The sequence below is a fragment of the Panulirus ornatus genome, chromosome 65 (genome assembly GCF_036320965.1).
Source record: "Panulirus ornatus isolate Po-2019 chromosome 65, ASM3632096v1, whole genome shotgun sequence".
NCBI lineage: Eukaryota > Metazoa > Arthropoda > Malacostraca > Decapoda > Palinuridae > Panulirus > Panulirus ornatus.
The window spans coordinates 301811-321506 of record NC_092288.1 but is presented as its reverse complement, the minus strand read 5'-3'; the positions used below and the strand labels follow the sequence as shown (position 1 = coordinate 321506).

The following is a 19696-nucleotide window of genomic DNA, read 5'->3' as shown; positions in this document are numbered from 1 at the left end:
CATACATTCTTCAAAGCAAACACCTGATCCACACATCCTCTACCACTTCTGAAACCACACTGCTCTTCCCCAATCTGACGCTCTGTACATGCCTTCACCCTCTTAATCAATACCCTCCCATATAGTTTACCAGGAATACTCAACAAACTTATACCTCTGTAATTTGAGCACTCACTCTTATCCCCTTTGCCTTTGTACAATGGCACTATGAAAGCATTCCGCCAATCCTCAGGCACCTCACCATGAATCATACATACATTAAATAACCTTACCAACCAGTCAACAATACAGTCACCCCCTTTTTTAATAAATTTCACTGCAATACCATCCAAACCTGCTGCCTTGCTGGCTTTCATCTTCCGCAAAGCTTTTACTACCTCTTCTCTGTTTACCAAATCATTTTCCCTAACCCTCTCACTTTGCACACCACCTCGACCAAAACACCCTATATCTGCCACTCTATCATCAAACACATTCAACAAACCTTCAAAATACTCACTCCATCTCCTTCTCACATCACCAGTACATGTTATCACCTCCCCATTAGCCCCCTTCACTGAAGTTCCCATTTGCTCCCTTGTCTTACGCTCTTTTTATTTCCACACATCTCTCTTACCCTTACATTACTTACTCGATCAAACCACCTCACACCACACATTGTCCTCAAACATCTCATTTCCAGCACATCCATCCTCCTGCGCACAACTCTATCCATAGTCCACGCCTCGCAACCATACAACATTGTTGGAACCACTATTCCTTCAAACATACCCATTTTTGCTTTCCGAGATAATGTTCTCGACTTCCACATATTCTTCAAGGCTCCCAGAATTTTCGCCCCCTCCCCCACCCTATGATCCACTTCCGCTTCCATGTTTCCATCCGTTGCCAGATCCACTCCCAGATATCTAAAAACACTTCACTTCCTCCAGTTTTTCTCCATTCAAACTCACCTCCCAATTGACTTGACCCTCAACCCTACTGTACCTAATAACCTTGCTCTTATTCACATTTACTCTTAACTTTCTTCTTTCACACACTTTACCAAACTCAGTCACCAGCTTCTGCAGTTTCTCACATGAATCAGCCACCAGCGCTGTATCATCAGCGAACAACAACTGACTCACTTCCCAAGCTCTCTCATCCCCAACAGACTTCATCCTTGCCCCTCTTTCCAAAACTCTTGCATTCACCTCCCTAACAACCCCATCCATAAACAAATTAAACAACCATGGAGACATCACACACCCCTGCCGCAAACCTACATTCACTGAGAACCAATCACTTTCCTCTCTTCCTACACGTACACATGCCTTACATCCTCGATAAAAACTTTTCACTGCTTCTAACAACTTGCCTCCCACATCTTTTTATTCTCCCTAAAATTTAATGATACTCTCATCCCAACTCTCATTTGCTCTCTTTTTCACCTCTTGCACCTTTCTCACACACCCCTGCCGCAAACCTACATTCACTGAGAACCAATCACTTTCCTCTCTTCCTACACGTACACATGCCTTACATCCTCGATAAAAACTTTTCACTGCTTCTAACAACTTGCCTCCCACATCTTTTTATTCTCCCTAAAATTTAATGATACTCTCATCCCAACTCTCATTTGCTCTCTTTTTCACCTCTTGCACCTTTCTCTTGACCTCCTGTCTCTTTCTTTTATACATCTCCCACTCATTTGCATTTTTTCCCTGCAAAAATCGTCCAAATGCCTCTCTCTTCTCTTTCACTAATAATCTTACTTCTTCATCCCACCACTCACTACCCTTTCTAATCAACCCACCTCCCACGCTTCTCATGCCACAAGCTTCTTTTGCGCAAGCCATCACTGATTCCCTAAATACATCCCATTCCTCCCCACTCCCCTTACCTCTTTTGTTCTCACCTTTTTCTATTCTGTACTCAGTCTCTCCTGGTACTTCCTCACACAAGTCTCCTTCCCAAGCTCACTTACTCTCACCACCCTCTTCACCTCAACATTCTCTCTTCTTTTCTGAAAACCCATACAAATCTTCACCTTCGCCTCCACAAGATAATGATCAGACATCCCTCCAGTTGCACCTTTCAGCACATTAACATCCAAAAGTCTCTCTTTCACGCGCCTGTCACTTAACACGTAATCCGATAACGCTCTCTGGTCATCTCTCCCACTTACATACGTATACTTATGTATATCTCGCTTTTTAAACCAGGTATTCCCAATCACCAGTCCTTTTTCAGCACATAAATCTACAAGCTCTTCACCATTTCCATTTACAACACTGAACACCCCATGTATACCAATTATTCCCTCAACTGCCACATTACTCACCTTTGCATTCAAATCACCCATCACTATAACCCGGTCTTGTGCATCAATACCACTAACACACTCATTCAGCTGCTCCCAAAACACTTGCCTCTCATGATGTTTCTTCTTGTTAAATTATTTTTTTTTTGTCTGTTCAAAAAGGTCTTGAAAAAAATCCTTAAATACATACAATTTAGCAAACAAAATGCAAAATTTCATAGCTAGATATAATAACTACAGTATGAACTGTAACTAACAAAGATTTTCCTAGTGAATTTCTTACAAACAATGTAATGCAACTTTGTAATCAAAATAAACAGACCAGGTTCTTCTATTTACATTTCTACCAGGACTGATGAGATAGAGACTTTAAAGTACGGACAACACTAATAGATGTATATATCAAGATCAGAGAAATACTAATGTCCAACATGCATCAAGACAATGACACATGTACATTTAGACTGACACTACAAGCTTGTATTGGGTGCATGAAGCAGTCAGTAGGAACATAAGGTAGGAGCCTCTGCAGCACTGCACGATAGTTGCCCTCCGCCAGTGGCCTGTTAAGAGTTCACTAGTTATGGAGACTATTGCCGTGGCTACCCCCTTGAGGGAGTTCCAGTCGGAACACGCATCAGAGATATAGAGAGATATAGATGAACTGAAAGATACAATTCTCACTCTTCACAATACCCTTATCAGACATCAAATGGAATACATTCTTAAATTCTTGTTACAAAATTTAACCAAAAGCCTAGAAAACTAAAATAAACTCAGGGAAGAGCAACATTAACGCATCACTCAGAAAAACTTATCAATAGATGCTGACCTAAAATTATTCTCCATAAGAAAAGCATGGACTCCAAGGATATCTTATAAAAATTTTCACATTGTTCATATTAATAACATAATGCACATTTTTTTCTTCAAAATATTTAAGATTCAATGACAAGAAATAACTATGAAAATACAAGGAATAATATGTAATAGCAATGTGGTGCAAAAATCTTCTCAGCTGTAAAGCTGCACAAAACTGAAATATACATGACAACGTTGCCCAGCTAACCAACTTCACAGAGTATGTGGCAATGCTACGAAGATGTGGCAACAAACAGCGTTCGTAAACATCACAGTCACTTGTGCCCTTGACCTCTGTTCTTCGGCCTTCAAGTCTCAATCAGCTGTTATACGAGCACAGTTGCGAACAAGCCAACATTATGAAGTGAATTACTTGTAATGAATTAGAGCAATAACATGGGAAAATTACTCTTAATCCGTTATGGTGATGGACAATTAATATTTAAGTGACAGAAACATAAGGTGAAGTGAACTTAGATCTGACACCAGGACTTGCATGAGCTTCATGGAGAAGTCAGAACTTAAGTACTCATAATTTAGCACATCTTGTAGTGGGACTGATTGAGTTAATGCTACTATCCCCAAGCGAGCGTCAAAATACAATGTGAATGTGTTTCATGCCTTTGATAAGAGCCGCTCAAATACATGTACAATTCACCTCCCACACTAAAAAGAACCCACTGCAAGTAAGTAAACTTCACCTCAATAGTTGTTAAATTCACATACACATGCCTCGCAACCATATAATACTGCTGGAACAACTATTCCTTCAAACATACCCATTTTTGCTCTGCGAGATAATGTTTTCTCCTTCCACACATTCTTCACTGCTCCCAGAACTTTCGCCCCCCTCCCCTATCCTGTGACTCACTTCCACTTCCATGGTTCCATTCACTGCTAAGTCCACTCCCAGATATCTAAAACTCTTCACATCATCCAATTTTTCACCATCCAAACTTACATCCTAATCAACTTGTCCCTCAACTATGCAGAACCTAATAACCTTGCTATTTTCACATTTACTCACAACTTTCTCCTTTCACACACTTTTCCAAACTCAGTCACCAACTTCTGCAGTTTCTCACTTGAATCAGCCACCAGTGCTGTCATCAGCAAACAACAAATGACTCACTTCCCAGGCCCTCTCATCCCAAAGAGACTGCATACTCACCCCTCTCTCAAAAACTCTTGCATTTACCTCCCTAACCACCCAATCCATAAACAAATTAAACAACCATGGAGACATCACACACTCCTGCTGCAGACCGACCTTCACTGGGAACCAATCACTCTCCTCTCTTCCTACTTGTACACATGCCTTACATCCTTGATAAAAACTATTCACTGCTTTTAGCAGTTTACCTCCCACACCATATAATCTTAAGACCTTCCACATGGGATCTCTATCAACCCTATCATATGCCTTCTCCAGATCCATATATGCCACATAGAAATCCATCTGTTTTTCTAAATATTTCTCACACACATTCTCCAAAGCAAACACCTAATCCACACATCCTCTATCACTTCTGAAAAATCACTGCTCCTCCCCAATCTGGTGCTCTGTACATGCCTTCACTCTCTCTCAATCAATACTCTCCCATACAATTTTCCCAGAATACTCAATAAACTTATGCCTCTGTAGTCTGAAAACTCACCTTTACCCCTTTTGCCTTTGTACAGTGGCACTGTGCATGCATTCTGCCAATCCTCAGGCACTTCACCATAATCCATACATACATTACATATCCTTACCAACCAATCAACTACACAGTCACCCCCTTTCTTAATAAATTCAACTGCAGTACCATCCAAATCCACCACCTTACTGGATTTCATCTTCTGCAAGGCTTTCACCACCTTTTCTCTCATAACAAAACCATTCTCCCTAAACCTCTCACTTCGCACACCACCCAATGCTTCTCATGTTCATCAGAATGTAAGACCCTGCCAACACAGCAGCCAGTTTCTTATCAAGGACTCTAGTTGCTAAATTATGACATCTATCACATAAATGTAACTGTACTTAACATCAATCAATCAGTACATTTTCAACAAGCAAATATGATGATTCAATAAATCTTTTATCCAGCTGCCCCAAAGGATCAGTTACAGCTGGCAAGGACTCAAGATTCTATGCCTTGTTTGAATGGGCAAGTAAAACAATTTGTAAACATAGGATCCATCCCAAATTTAATACTTTATAATTCGCTCTAAAATACGACCTACACTGATCATTATTTGCAATCTCTAAAACTTAACTCACAAAACATAACTTGATCTGAGATCCCAGATGCTGCTGGACAATTCCTGTTCTTAGAACAATGCAACCAATTTATCTGTCATAACATGCCAGCATCACAGCTATCTAGTAACTTCTGTCCCCTTCAACAACACACAATATGAATCAGAAAACTGAAATAAGATATAATCTTTTACTTGTGTGCTGGCAAGGGACAATGTATGTGAATATGTGAACTATCTGCCCTCCAACAAAATGAAGAAAAAATTTTAAATAGAAGTTGAAGAGTGGTATATTGGGGTTGAAGTGCTGTCAGTGGACTGAACCAGGGAATGTACATCATCCAGGGTAAACAATGGAAAGGTCTGTGGGGTCTGCTTGTGAATAGGAAGCTATGGTTTCAGTACATAATACATGACATCTAAAGAATGGATGTGAGCAGATGCAGCCTTTCTTTGTCTGTTCCTGACACTATCTTACTAACAAGGGAAACTACGATCAAGCATGAGGAAAAAAATGGCTAGTGTCCCAAAAGGGCAGTCTACACAATCAAAACCTATTAATTCCCTTTAGAAAATGTACACTATAACTAATTCTCCTTAACTCAGCAAAAGGTTTATGAATGAATCCAGTCTGAAAGCCAGTCTAATATGCCCTGACTCTGCACATTCTCTAAGCCGTCACACACATGAACTTACATAATCTCAATGATAAAATCAAATGGCAACCCAAATTTTTTCTTACTTAGAATTTATCTTAGGTAATTTGTCTTGATATATACTTAATAAAGCTAAACACAACACATGCTCCTGACCCACAAAGAATTCTTTAAACCCTTCACTGCTCAACATGTCATACAACATTGATGGATACTGGCTCTTACTGCTCCACACATGTGATTCTTTAGGCCTATATCATAATGATTATGTTTAATGCCAAAAATACCTGCACAGGAAAGGGGTTAAAAGCTTGTAAGCCAAAGGCTCTCAAAAACAAGCTGTGAAGCTGATGATTGACTAAACATACCAGCGACATAAAGATCAATAAAGTAAACTTGCATTACATCACTGTAATCACCATGAACATGTTTACTACATGTTACCTTTTTCTTTGGGACTCAAGGGTAGAGGCATCTACTCTTCTATAACTAATATCCAAACTGAAAACCTATGCAAATGAAAACATGTCTTGCATGTTATGAGGGGTACATGATGAAAAATAGTCCCAGAATGGTGATGGGAATGGTTATATCATACTGCTGACACAAAAACTGTCATGAGCAGAAGTAGTGTGAACACTCCACATATAATTAGTTTTATTTTTACATTTACACAAAAGACTTTCCCATTCAATCTTTTCCTACAAGGCCAGGAGGACTGCTAGAAATCCAAGGTCCTTAGCTCACTGGGGAAAAAAAAATGCTAATCAATCTCAGCAAAAAAATCTGTGGCATAAAGACTGTGTTATATATATTAACACCCTCAGCTTAAATTATGGAACATAATACCAATGTAAAATAAATTAGAAGTTACTGAAGGTGTAAGACATGTGGTTACAAAAATATCTCTGAAGTGAATCCACATTGTGGTGACAGTATCATAATGATATCTGGTTTGAGCTGGTACCTGTGAATCCCCAACTTATCTGGTCTGTCCTAGGAAAACTACTGACTGATTAATATTCATAAGGATCATATCAATATGTTTACACTCAGTCTGTGATAATGGAGTAGCACTGGATAACTTTACATAACAACTACCACTGGCTGGCTAGCCTTGCTTTGTGAGGGTTTGGGGAAGCAAGAAGGCAACATAAGTCATACCAATACTGCAAATCTTAAAAAGGTGCCAGATGTAAACACTTTGAGAGAAGAACTTGAAATAGAAAGTGGATACAGGCCATTGAGACTGACTAGACTATTCAGTGACAACAAGCTCCAATTCAGATGCCAAGAGAATTTTGTTAAACTGACATACACACAGTGCAGGATCATTCAAATTCTGCAGTCCAGAGGGAATGGCATAGCTTCCCTATAACATACCATGTATTGCACACCTGTTGGTGGAAAGGATTCCTATAAATAAGCAGTTACTGATATAATTTTTTCTAAAAATGAAATATCTGTACTATCAAAACACAAAAATAATTAAATATCACTTCCAAAAAATTGGTATACTAATCATCTGAATGTAGAAAGACTATTTATAACTCTTCAAGAACCTCCCAGTCACTCCAGAAAATGGCACTGTATTACAGAATAACTGTGGTGCATTTTTTATGTAAGATAAATACTGTATACTGACTTGAATCTAATGCCATACTTTCAATATTCACGGAGTCTCTTCACATATTGCTGTATACAATGATTTATATCATACACTTACAGGTTTCATTAACAAACAGTATAAAGCTTTACGTTGGTTGAACAGGCTTATGATCAATCAATTATGAAGTTAATCAAGCTTAGACTCATAAGCTACTATACTAAAGATACAGTAAGTCCTTATTTATGAAACAAGTTTAGTAAAAAGAAGCTGAAGAACATGACTCATGAGCATTTAGTATGAGCCCTCACATTTTATGACTGTTTTGAAACAGAGACATTTTCAATAGCGATTAAAAAATAAATCTGTAATAACAGTAGGTAATAGTTGGTAGGCAGCCATCAACCAGGGAGGTACATTACCAGTAGTACCCACCTGGGTATTGGGAGGGTTTGTGATGGCTGCAAAGCAAGCCAGCATTTCAGTGGTTGTCAAGCTGTGCTCCCTTGATCCAGGTAGCTGTCTTCTCTTTCTGACTCACCCACATGAGGATTGCTGGCATTCTTTCCACTAACATAAAATCTCTCCTTGTCACACATAACACTTGACAACACTTAACTCACACAACTCAATCTTGATCCCTCTAGATGTTTTCTATGGTCAGCAGTATGTGCTAGCTCTGACTTTTGGAAAAGTGGTGGGAGGTACAGATAGTAGTAGGTAGGACCATTAGACAGGAGCATTAAGCAGAAGTGGTAGATAAGAAAGAGGGTTAGGTAGAAGCATAGGGTTGAAGTAAAAACCAGTGGCCTGTTAAGGTTGAGGCACTTAAGGCTAAAAAGTGATGCTGGAGTGTAATCATTTATGAAGACTTTTGCTGTGGCCAGCCCACTGAAGGAGTTCATGAAGGTAACAAGCATTAGAGACATAGATAGGTAGAACAGTTATTCTGAAGTGTAACTAATAAATAATAAGAAATCATTAATCAAACATATTTACAACCACTTGTATATCAAGTTTACTGAAATTTAGAAAATAAAAACTTTAAGTGTTAATACAAAGAACAAACTCATACAGCCTGCCAAAATTTTCAAATGCTTTTATCCTGGGTGAAAGCACTTACGCTTTACTCAGTTTTCTATCATCTTCAATTTCATTGCAATAAACAAGGAGTGGATTAAAAGCACAGGGCCAAACAAATCATTTATACACATAAAAATACAAAGGAATTCAAACTGCAACAATCTGGTCCTTTCAAGGCTGTTTTTGACCGTGAGAGATATAAAAACTATAAGATTAACATGATAAAAGTTAGAAAGCACACAGATAATTCAAAGAGAATTACCAGCAAATTGTCAGTGTAACTACGGAGGTATAAGTTGAGGACTTAAAGCGAAATATTCATCAAGTATACTCATGAATGTATCTATATTTCTACTTTCAACCACTCAAATTGGCAAATTGTTATGTATGTTAACAAATCCTGTTGAAGAAATGTACTCTGCTTTATTCAAAGTAAAACATTTGCCCACAAGTTTGTATCCAATACTGGGAGTGAAATCAGACAAATAAAGTCTTAAATAACTTGATAAATAATCCAAATTATCTAATCTGCTCTTGAATTTTTTTTTCACAACCCAGGAATCATCTTGACAGCTGGACACTGCACTCAGTCCATTCTGTTATTATTTTTTTATGGTACAGTGACCAAAACTGAACACATTAAAGATGGGGGATGCAAGGAGTTATGATGATTTTCCTGGAATTAATTCAATGGTCCAACCTATGAATCCAAGAATTTTGTTTGATCTTTTCACTGCTTACTTGCTTTAGGTCAGCACAGATTATTACTCCCAAGTCTTTTTCCTCTTTTATCTTTGCAGTGCAGTTCAACAGAATTCATGTTGTAGCTTGTCTTTTCATTTTTGCTACTGATGCTACTGATATGTAAAACTTTGCCCTTATCTATATCAGAATTCATTTGCCACCTATGATCCTACTAGCACAGTTTGTCTATGTCAGTTTGAAGCTATGAATGTTCAATTTCATTTGCAGATTCATTTCCCAGCTTTGTATCATAAATATTCCAAGGCTTAACTATTAGTCACAACCCTGTTTATAGCCAATCAACCAATTCCTTATCCACCAAAGTACAATGCCATCCATGTCATGCAAATAAACTTTTGCGAGTACGTTGTTATGTGGAACCTATCAAATGCTTTTTGAAAACTGGGATAGATAACATCAACTGCTTTACTTTCATCATATATGTTAATTATAACAGATGAAGATGAAATCATGAGGATCTGTCAGACATGGGATACTTTGTTGAAAACCATGCTCAGAATCATATATTAAGGGGCGGTCTTCTAAATGGTTTAAATTCTCTCTCTCTCTCTCTCTCTCTCTCTCTCTCTCTCTCTCTCTCTTTTTATGTTGAAGGCTCCAGTCACGGACAAAAGTCAACATCAAGACTGGGCCTTAACTGCAATATAGAAAGGAATATAAAAGGAAATACGAAAAGACAGGGGAAAGTATTCAAGAAATTTGGAAGTGAAAACCCTATCTTCTAAAATGTGCCTGGTCATATATACTGGGAAAGACATGAGAAGGAAAAGTGTTCCAAAGCTTTGAGGTGCTGGGTAAAAAATAATCAAAACGGCCCACCCTTAAGTTGCCAATCGCCACGTAGTAATCATGTGATGCAGTATTGTGTGGTCTAGCTAGTGGTGAAGACACACAAGCAGCCTGCTCTAAGAATCAAATACCAAAGTAATGCCTACAGAAGAGGGGAAGGAGAACCACAACTGCAGCATAGGGCAAAAGGGAAAGTGAACAAATATTGCAGCGTAGGGCAAAATGGTCAAGTTTTTAAGTCAGACCACTTTGTACTCAACTCTGTCAAGTAAGGATGCAGAGCTAGAACTACCCCAGATGTAAGGGCAGTACTCCATAGAATGATCTTTGTAAAAACAAAGCAACTGTCCACAAGAAAGAGTTTCAACATCTAAACAGAACTCCTAGTTTCTTAGAAGCAGACTCAGCTATTTCTGTGATGTGAAAGAGTGGATGTTACAGTTATTCTAAGTGTATTTATTGAGTCAAGAGATGGAATTACAAAGCCATCAAAGAAAAGATGAGTGATGATGAGTTTTCGATAAAAAGATGGGTAAAAACTAGGTCTTGGAGGCATTAAACTCGACTAGATTTCATCCACCCCATTCAGATATCCTTTCAAGTCTGAGTTTGCTGAGAAAGCTGTGTCAAGACAAGATGCAGATCAAGTGAAAGAAGAAGGAACAGAATTGATAGATATGAGTAAATGCAGAGATCAGTTGTCAGTGTATAAGTGCATTTGATTATCTGTAAAAGAAAGGAAATCATTGATAAAAAGGAGAAAAATATTGGGGACAGGACAGAACCTTATGGAACATTGCTGTTTATGGAGAAAGGGGAGGAGGCAGATACATCAACAACCACACAGATAAACTAACTAGACAGGAAGCTAGACAAGGAGCAAAGTGATGGAGGGAAGCCAAAGAAGGAAGCTTTAGAAACAAGTCCCCAATGCCACACAGTCAAAAGCTTTGGATATGCCAAGGGCACCTACATAAGACTCCCCAGGGATGATGACCAGACAATATTAAGATAACAAAGAATATCACCAGTGGCTCTTGCCTTAAGGAAGCCATACAGGTGATCAGAGAGAAGGCTCTGAGATTCAAGGTGTCTGAGGATATGGGAGTTGAGGAGGGATTCAGAGACTTTGGAAATGGTAGATGTTAGCATAATAGGACAATAGTTGGAGGGGTCAGCACAGTCACCCTTCAAAAGACATACAGACAACATTTATAAATGCAACCTAACTTTTCAAGATGCACTAAAGATAAAGCTAAATCCATAACATCACTGCAATTCTATGAACATAATACAGCCATAACTCATTTACTCAAAAACAAATTTAAAAGTTAACTTTATGGAAAGGCTCTTGAAAATAATTCAATCCCCAATCTAAATAATTACCCCTTCAGAAATATAAAGAAAATCCTATATACATTAAAAAAAAATCTAATTCTCATCAAAATGAATTAACAGTATGGTAAAAAAAAAATTCTCAAGGTTTATATAAATGAGTATAACATTTCCCTAGTACCAACAACCATGAAACACAGAAATCATTACGATACACTAATGCAGCTGAGGGAGTTAATGAAAACAATGTTACTTTCCTGTAACCTTATAACTTTAAACTATAAAATCTAGTGGACTTACTGTACATAAAATTATACACCTGGGTCCATGTTGTTCATGACAAGAATGAATATAATAAAAAAAGATCAAATAAGAAACCCAGTAAAACTTAAATCATGAAAATGTAAATAATCACTTCTTAAACAACTCTAACCAAATAATGATAAAACACAATCCTGTTTTTGGATCATTATATGGTAAAATACTGTACTTATAAGTAATATAACAATATCTTAACTATATATCTATGCACATGGACCCAAGGCATGGGGGTCATACGTACGTGGTGGCGTTGAAGATTACTCTAGCTGCCGCACCCTTATGTCAAGGAGGAAGAAACCCTAGAAATAATCTCTGTGATTAGTGGCTTTCTGTAGTACCTTTCACACACAACACACACACATAATGAAATAGGCCCCACCCTTCTCTGTCTCTCCTGGTCTTCTGATTACCCTGTATCTCCACCATCTCCGTTGTATTACCTGGGAGCCTCTCTTTTCTTTCCTCTCTTTATCCTTCATTTCAACCTCTTACCATTTCTTTTCTACAAATTTGCTTCTATTCTTGAAGGACAGTTATCCCCCACACTAACCCAAACATCTGCTGTCTGGCTAACCATCATTATTTTTACTAAATGGTAACCAAATGCCATGATATCTGATCACCATATCAAAGCTACTTCTCAAACTCAAGAAACATTAAGTCTTAAGTTAATGTAAAATATGTACAGCACTGTACTTCAGGTTAATGAGGGATTACTGTTCAAATATTCCTTCTATTATTTTCCTTGTAATATGACTTTTATAACCTACACAATACAAAAATTACAGTACCCACAACCTACATGAATGCTACATAAACAACCTACCATCCAAATTCTATCATTAACTTTCTTCCAGCAAAGAATACTTAACACTACTGCGTAAATATCCTTAAATTAAAATTTTGAGACTTCTGTCCATCATATCAAATATATAAATATACAATGTGCACACAAGTATGCACGTGTGCAGATGTATTGCATGCATGTTTGTGTCAGTATTCTGTATGTATGTTTGTCAACTTCATGTATGCATGTGATGTCTATGGTTGTGTCCTGTGGCAAGTTTGTAATAAAATGTTCTCCATTTGAAAGCTATATAACAATGTCTTACATGAAAATAGAGCCTACACATATGCTGCATGCTGTAGTTTTGGCCAATGCTAAATTTGCTTGGTTTCTGACTGTGTGCTTCCTGTCAGTATAAAAACTTTTGGGATTGAGAAAAGGAAGAAGGAAAGCATGAGGAAACATAAAAAGAAAGATAAAAAAAGAGGGAATACCTACATAAGACCTACAACTAGATTTTACCAAGGGCAGAGCCTGCCTGTAGCACTAGTTGCATATTTCATTTTTAATATTTTTTCCATCACTACACTTCTTTGGTAAATATAAATTTCTGGTTAATAAAGCAAAGTGCTTCACCTAACTATAAATCTAATTTCCTTTTTGAAATTTCTAATGTTTATTCTGGAAGTGTTCCTTATTTTACAAGGCAAAACACTGAACAGCCTCTCTATCTTTATTGCAAAGTGAGAGAGTAACTAACAACCTACATGCATCTACATTTAAATTTTGACTGAGACAGGGATCAAAAAGAGCACTCACCACACATCTTGCTTGTGCTGGAGAGCTGTTTTATTCTACTAATACACTTCTTTTGCAACACCAATCTGATTTCCTTTGGAGATTTTGAAGCTTACTCCAAAGATGTTCCATGTATCACAATGGAAAATAGTAGTTTCACCATCTTTCTTGCATGACATTAACAACTTTTCATTCATCATCTTTTTCAGCATTATACTTGACAAATAATGAGTGACTGTGCGCAAATAACAGAACTGTTACACTATTCCTGATGCTACCTTGCCAAGGAGGAACATGCAATTGAGTATAAAAAAATGAATTCTTTGAGTATATTCCCATGAATACTTGCGTATTTAATCACCGCCGTTCTTCTCTTTCTGAGGCCTTTAATTCTAAATATATTTGGGAAAGGACAGCAACAAAATGAACCATGGGAACAAAAAAACTCCTACAAAGGAGGTTAGAACAAAGATGAATAGAATGTGAGGAAGGATGACGCTGAGAGTAAATGCGAACACAAGCAAGGTTATCAGGTTTAGCATGGTAGAGGGAAAGGTAAGTTGGGTGTGAGTTTCAAGAAAGAAAATTTGGTGGAAGTGAAGTGTTTTGGATATTTGAGAGTGGCCATGGCAGCAAATGGAATCATGGAAGCAAATATGAGTCATAGGGTTGGTGAAGGGAGAAGGTTCTGAGAGCAGTAAGGACAGTCTGGAAAAAGAAGTCACTATCAGAGAGGGTAAAAAAAAAAAAAAGGGTATGTCTAGAGGTATGGTAATCCAAACAATGTTATAAAGATGTTAGGCCTGGGAAATAGATGAGGATGATGGAGGTGGGGGTATGTGCAGGAAATAAAATGTCTGAGGACAATCTGTGGTGTGAGGTGGTTGGTGTGGTAATAAAAAGAATGTGGTAGAGATAGCTCACAAGAGTGTGCTGATATAGTATGGAAATAAGGAAAGACTGAGTAAGGAGAAGGTGACAAAGAAGATATGTGTATCAAAAGTTGAGGGGACAAGAAGGGGAGACCAAATTGGAGATAGAAGGATGGAGGGAAAAATATTGAGTGATCTGGGTCTGAACATGAAAGAAGGTGAAAGGCATGCATGGGATGAAGTGAATTTGAATGATGTGGTATCCATGAGTTGACATGCTGTTAATGGACTGAACCAGAGCATGCAAAGCAGCTGGGGGAAATCATGGAAAGGGTTGCTGGGCATGGTTGTTAACTGTTATGTGGCTGGGAGACATGGGCTATAGATAGGGTTGTATGGAGGAGGGTGGATGTGTTGGTAATGAAATGTTTGAGGTCAATATGTGCTGTGAGGTAGTTTGATCAAATAAGTAATGAAAGGGTAAGAGAGATGTATGAAGACAGAAAGAGTGTGGTTGACAGAGAAGAGGAGGGTGTGTTAAAATGGTTTGGACATCAAGAGAGAATGAGTGAGGAAAGATTGACCAAGAGGATATATGTGTCAGAGGTGGGAGGAACAAGGGGAAGCAGGAAACCAAACTGGAGGTAGAAGGATGGGGCGAAAAAGGTTTTGAGCAATCAGGATCTGAACATACAGGAAGGTGAGAGGCATGCAAGGAGTAGAGTGAATTGGAACAATGTGGTATATCTGGGTCAACGTGCTGTCAATGGATTGAACCAGGGCACGTGAAACGTCTGGGTAACACCATAGAAAGTCTGTGGGGCCTGGATGTGGATAGGGAGCTGTGGTTTCGGTGCACTATACATGACAGCTAGAGACAGAGTGTGAACAAATGTGGCCTTTTTTGGATTACGTACTAATTGATAGGCATGCAAAAGAGAAACTCTTGGATGTGAATTAATGTGCAAAAATGGGCATTTGGTGGGAAGATGGATCACTACCAGGTGGAGGCAAGAGTGCAAGTTTGCAGAGACTTTAGGAAGAAAAGAAAAGATATGGGTGGGAAGAGGTGGTGAAAGTGACTGATCTTTGGAAAGGGGGCTGTGTGAAGACATACTAAGAGAGACTGAATGTAGAATGGCTAATGATGAGATTAAGTGAAGTTATGGGAGAGGCAAAGAATGAGGGGTATTCATGGAAGCAGTACTTACATGGGAGAGAGGCATATTGAAAAGGGTTTTAAGAAGTGTGATGAAGAAGTTAAGGTGCTTGTGAAAGTAAGAAAATGAGGTGAATAGATGTTAATTGCAGGGAAAATGTGCAATTTATTTGGAAGAATACACAAGAAGGCAGCAGTGGATCAAAAGGAAGGTGTAGGAACTAAGAAAGAGGGCAAACATAGGCTGGCATGAGCAAAAACAATGAAATTCACAAAGAAAATGTTTTGAAGTGAGGTGAATAGCATGAGAAAAACAAAAGAACAAATGGCTGCATCACTGTAGGGGGGAACATGGACTGTAGTAACAGGCAGAGATAAGGTAATGGCCATATGAAGTGAGTATTCTGAAGGACGGCTGTTGGAGTGGGATGTTTTGGATGTGGAAGTATGTGAGGTGAGAGTCAAGGCATGTGGTTGGGTGAAAAGTTCTAGAAGACATGGTGAAAGCCTTGCACAGGATGAAGTGTGGCGAATTGGCTGAAGAGGATGCAACTGCAACTCAATTTCTTAGGAAAGGGGTGAATTTGCTGTTCACTGGTTGGTTACCATCTTCACTGTGCATGTGGATAATGGTAAAGCACATGAAGATTGGGAAAACAACTGTACTGTACCAGTGTACAATAGTAAGGCTAACAAAAGTGAATCTGCAAATTACAAAAGTATGAGTTTGTTAGGTTTACCTGGTAAGTTGTATGGGAGAGTGGTGACTGAAGGAGAAGGTGGCATTCAAAAAGCATAAAGACTGGGGAGTGGTTTCATGAGTGGTAGAAGAGGATATGTGAGTCAGTTGTTTACTTTAAAGAATGTGTGGGAGAAATATTTAGAAAAAACAGGATTTGTATGTGACATTTATGGATCAGATAAATCATAATGACAGGGCTGACAGAGATGCCTCGTGGAAGGTCTAACAAATATATGGTATGGGAGGAAAGCTAACAGTAGCAGTGAGAAGTTTTTATCAAATGTAAGGCATGTGTGCAAGTAGGAAGCAAGGAGAGAGAATGGTTCTGGAAAAGGTTGCTCAGCAGCAAGGGCATGTGATGTCACCTTGGCTGTTTAATCTGTTTATAGAAGGGGTGACTGAATGTAGATAAATGAAAGGGTCTTGGAATGGGGCAAATATGCAGTCTGCAGGGGATGAGGGAGCCTGGAAAGCAAGTCAGTTGCTGCTTGCTGATGACAAAGCATGGTGGAAGATTCAAGTGAGAAACTGCAGAAGTTAGTGGCTGAGTTTGAGAGAGTGAAATAAAGGAGGAAATTGAGAGTTAATGGGAAAAAAGGAAGGTTATTAGGCTTAGCAAAGCTGAGGAACAGGTTAGTTGGTGTGCGAATCTGAAAGGAGAAAATTTGGAGGAAGTGAAGTGTGTAAGATACCCAGGGGTGGATGTCGCAGCGAATGGAACCATGGAGGCGGAAGTGAGTTATTATGTGGGTAAGGGAAAGAATGCTCTGGGAGCATTGAGGAAAGGGTAGAAAGGGAGGTCGTTATCTGGGAGGGAAAAAATAGGTATGTTTGAAGGTACAATGTTGTATGGATGCAAGACACGAGCTATAAATAAAAACGTGTGAAGGATGGTGGATGTGTTGGAAACGAAATGTTAGAGGACAATATGTGGTGTGAGGTGGTTTGACCTGAGTAATAAAAGGGTGAGAAATAGGTATGATAATAAGGAGAATGTGGATGAAAGAGAGCTAAAGAGGGTGTGCTGAAATGGTGTGGACATATGAAGAGAATGAGTCAGGAGAGGTTGAGAAACAGAACATATCTATCAGAAGTGGAGAAGGTAAGTAGGGAGCCCAAACTGGAGATGCAAGAATGGAGTGAAGAATTTTGGAGTGCTCAAGGCCTGAACATGCAGGGGGGGTAAAAGGTGTGAATGGAATAGAGTGAACTGGAACAATGTGGTATACAGGGAACGACATGTTGTTAAGGGACTGATCCAGGGCATATGAAAGTCAGGGGAAACTATAAAGAGGTCTATGGAGCCTGGCTGTGGTTCCAGTGCACTGCAAATGATAAATACAGAATAAATTAAAGCAAATGTGGCCATTCTTTGTCTGTTCCTAGTACTACCTTTCTAACAAGGCAAATGGAGAACAACTATGAAAAAAAAAGATAGATCTGAAAAAACCATAAGATAGGCCTGCTAAAGATACTTTGTGGAAGGTGTTATGATATAGGTTTGGGAGAAAAGCTGACAAATGCACCAAAGTGTTTTTAATCAAGAGAATGAGGGGTGTATATAAATATGATGAGAGGGTGGGTGGGTGGTCACAAGAGAAGGTGGGTCTGCAGCTGGGTTGTGATATCACCATGGGTGTATAATCTGGTTATGGATGTGATGGTAAGGGAAGTCAATGTGAGGGTCTTAGGGGAGATGGGTAGGTCTGTAGTCTATCAGGAATTGTAGTGGTGGTGGTAGGGGCTGAAAGGTGAGTCAGTTACTGTCTGCTAATGACACAGCACCAGTGCCAAACTTGAGTGAGAAACTACAGGAGTTGGTTTCTGAGTCAGGGAGAGTGTACAAAGAGAGAAAGTTGAGAGTAAATGTAAATAAAAGCAAGGTTAATAATAGATTCAGCACAGAAGAGAGGGGTCATGTGGAGTATGAGTTTGAACAGAGAGAACTTGGAGGAAGTGGAGTGTTTTAGATACAGCATCAATTGGAAACATGGAAGCTGAAGCAAGTTATAGGGTGGTGAAGGGGTGAAGGTCCAGTAATGTGTAGAGAGATGAGTCAGAGGAGTGCAGACCCTAGATAAAAATGTTCAAAAGAGGGTAAATCTGTTGGAAATTAGATGTTTATGAACAATGTATGTGGCAAGCAAGAAGTGATACAGTAAGATAAAGGTGTGGTATTATGAGAAGTATGTATGACAGATAAAGAGGGAATGCTGAAATGGTTTGACGTGGAAAGAGTGAACGAGGAGAGGATGACTTAGAGGGTATACATTTCAGAAATGGAGGGAACAAGCAAAAGGAGAAAATAAGGAGAAGGTGAAAGAATGGAGTGAAAAATGCTCTTAAGATTCAAGGTCTAATCATGCAGGAGGTTGTGAGGTATACAAGGGATGGAACAAATTTGAGAGATGTAATTTGTGGGGGATGACATGCTGTCAGCAGGCTGAACTAGGGCATATGAAGCAGTCAAGGGAAACCATAGAAAGGTCTTCAGGGCCTGGTCATGGATATGGAGCTCTGATTTATGAGCAATGAACATGACAGCTAGAGAATCTATGTGAGCAGATGAGGCCATTTCTTTATTTGTCTCTGGCACTACCTCGCTAAAGTGGGAAATGGTTAGTATGAAAATTTAAATTTTCTAACATAGGTGTTAACAGACTCAGCCAGCTACACTTGACTTTATACAAGTGGAAAGTCACCTTTGCCCAAGCTGTATCATCATCCACTGATGAAAGAGACTACAGTTTCATCAAAGATATTCTCACTTCAAAGGAGTCAGTCCTGTCCCAGATACTGTGTGTAGTGCTACCTTACAAGCTGCAAGAGCCCCTGGAGAAGGGGTTATGGGGTTATACAAAATAGTAATACTAACAACAGTTCTAGCTATGAGACCTAATATCCAACGCGTTATTATATGATATTTACTCCAAGATCCTTTTCTTCTTTAACTTATAGTTGTGGTTTACCCAGCATTCCGTATTCATAATCTATATTTCTGACACCAATATGCATTACTTTACATATGTCTACATTGAAATCCATCTGCCATGTCTCTGCCCACTCTACCAGTTTGTTTAATATCCTACAAATCTTTATGAAGTCTTCCTTTGATGAGTCCTTTTTCTAAGTACAGCAGTCCCAGCAAGTGTTGTCTGAATGTATCCTGTGCCTTTAGTGAAAAAGAATGAAAAAGGGTGGACAAAAATCAAATGCCTAAGAACAATATGTGGTATGAGGCAGACTGATCATAGTTCTGGGAGCAGACTCCTGAAACTGGTGTAAGAGTTTTTGGGTCAGTGTGAAAGGAGGAATTTTCAAGTTGATGTGAATAAAAGTAAGGTAATGAGGTGCAAAGGGAGTAAGAAAGGTTGGT

At 38.8% G+C, this 19696-nt stretch overlaps 1 protein-coding gene across 2 annotated transcripts in view; it reads right to left on the bottom strand.

Moving 5' to 3' along the window:
• Window positions 1-19696, bottom strand: part of Sf3b1 (splicing factor 3b subunit 1) — an 87533-nt gene that overhangs the window by 42107 nt on the left and 25730 nt on the right. Inside the window, exon 2 of one of the 2 annotated variants that reach the window (XM_071657575.1) lies at window positions 12204-12261. The exons of the other annotated variant lie outside the window; for it this stretch is intronic. The gene's annotated coding sequence lies outside the window, so the exon portion shown is untranslated. The remainder of the gene's footprint in view (window positions 1-12203; window positions 12262-19696) is intronic. 2 annotated transcript variants of the gene reach the window in all.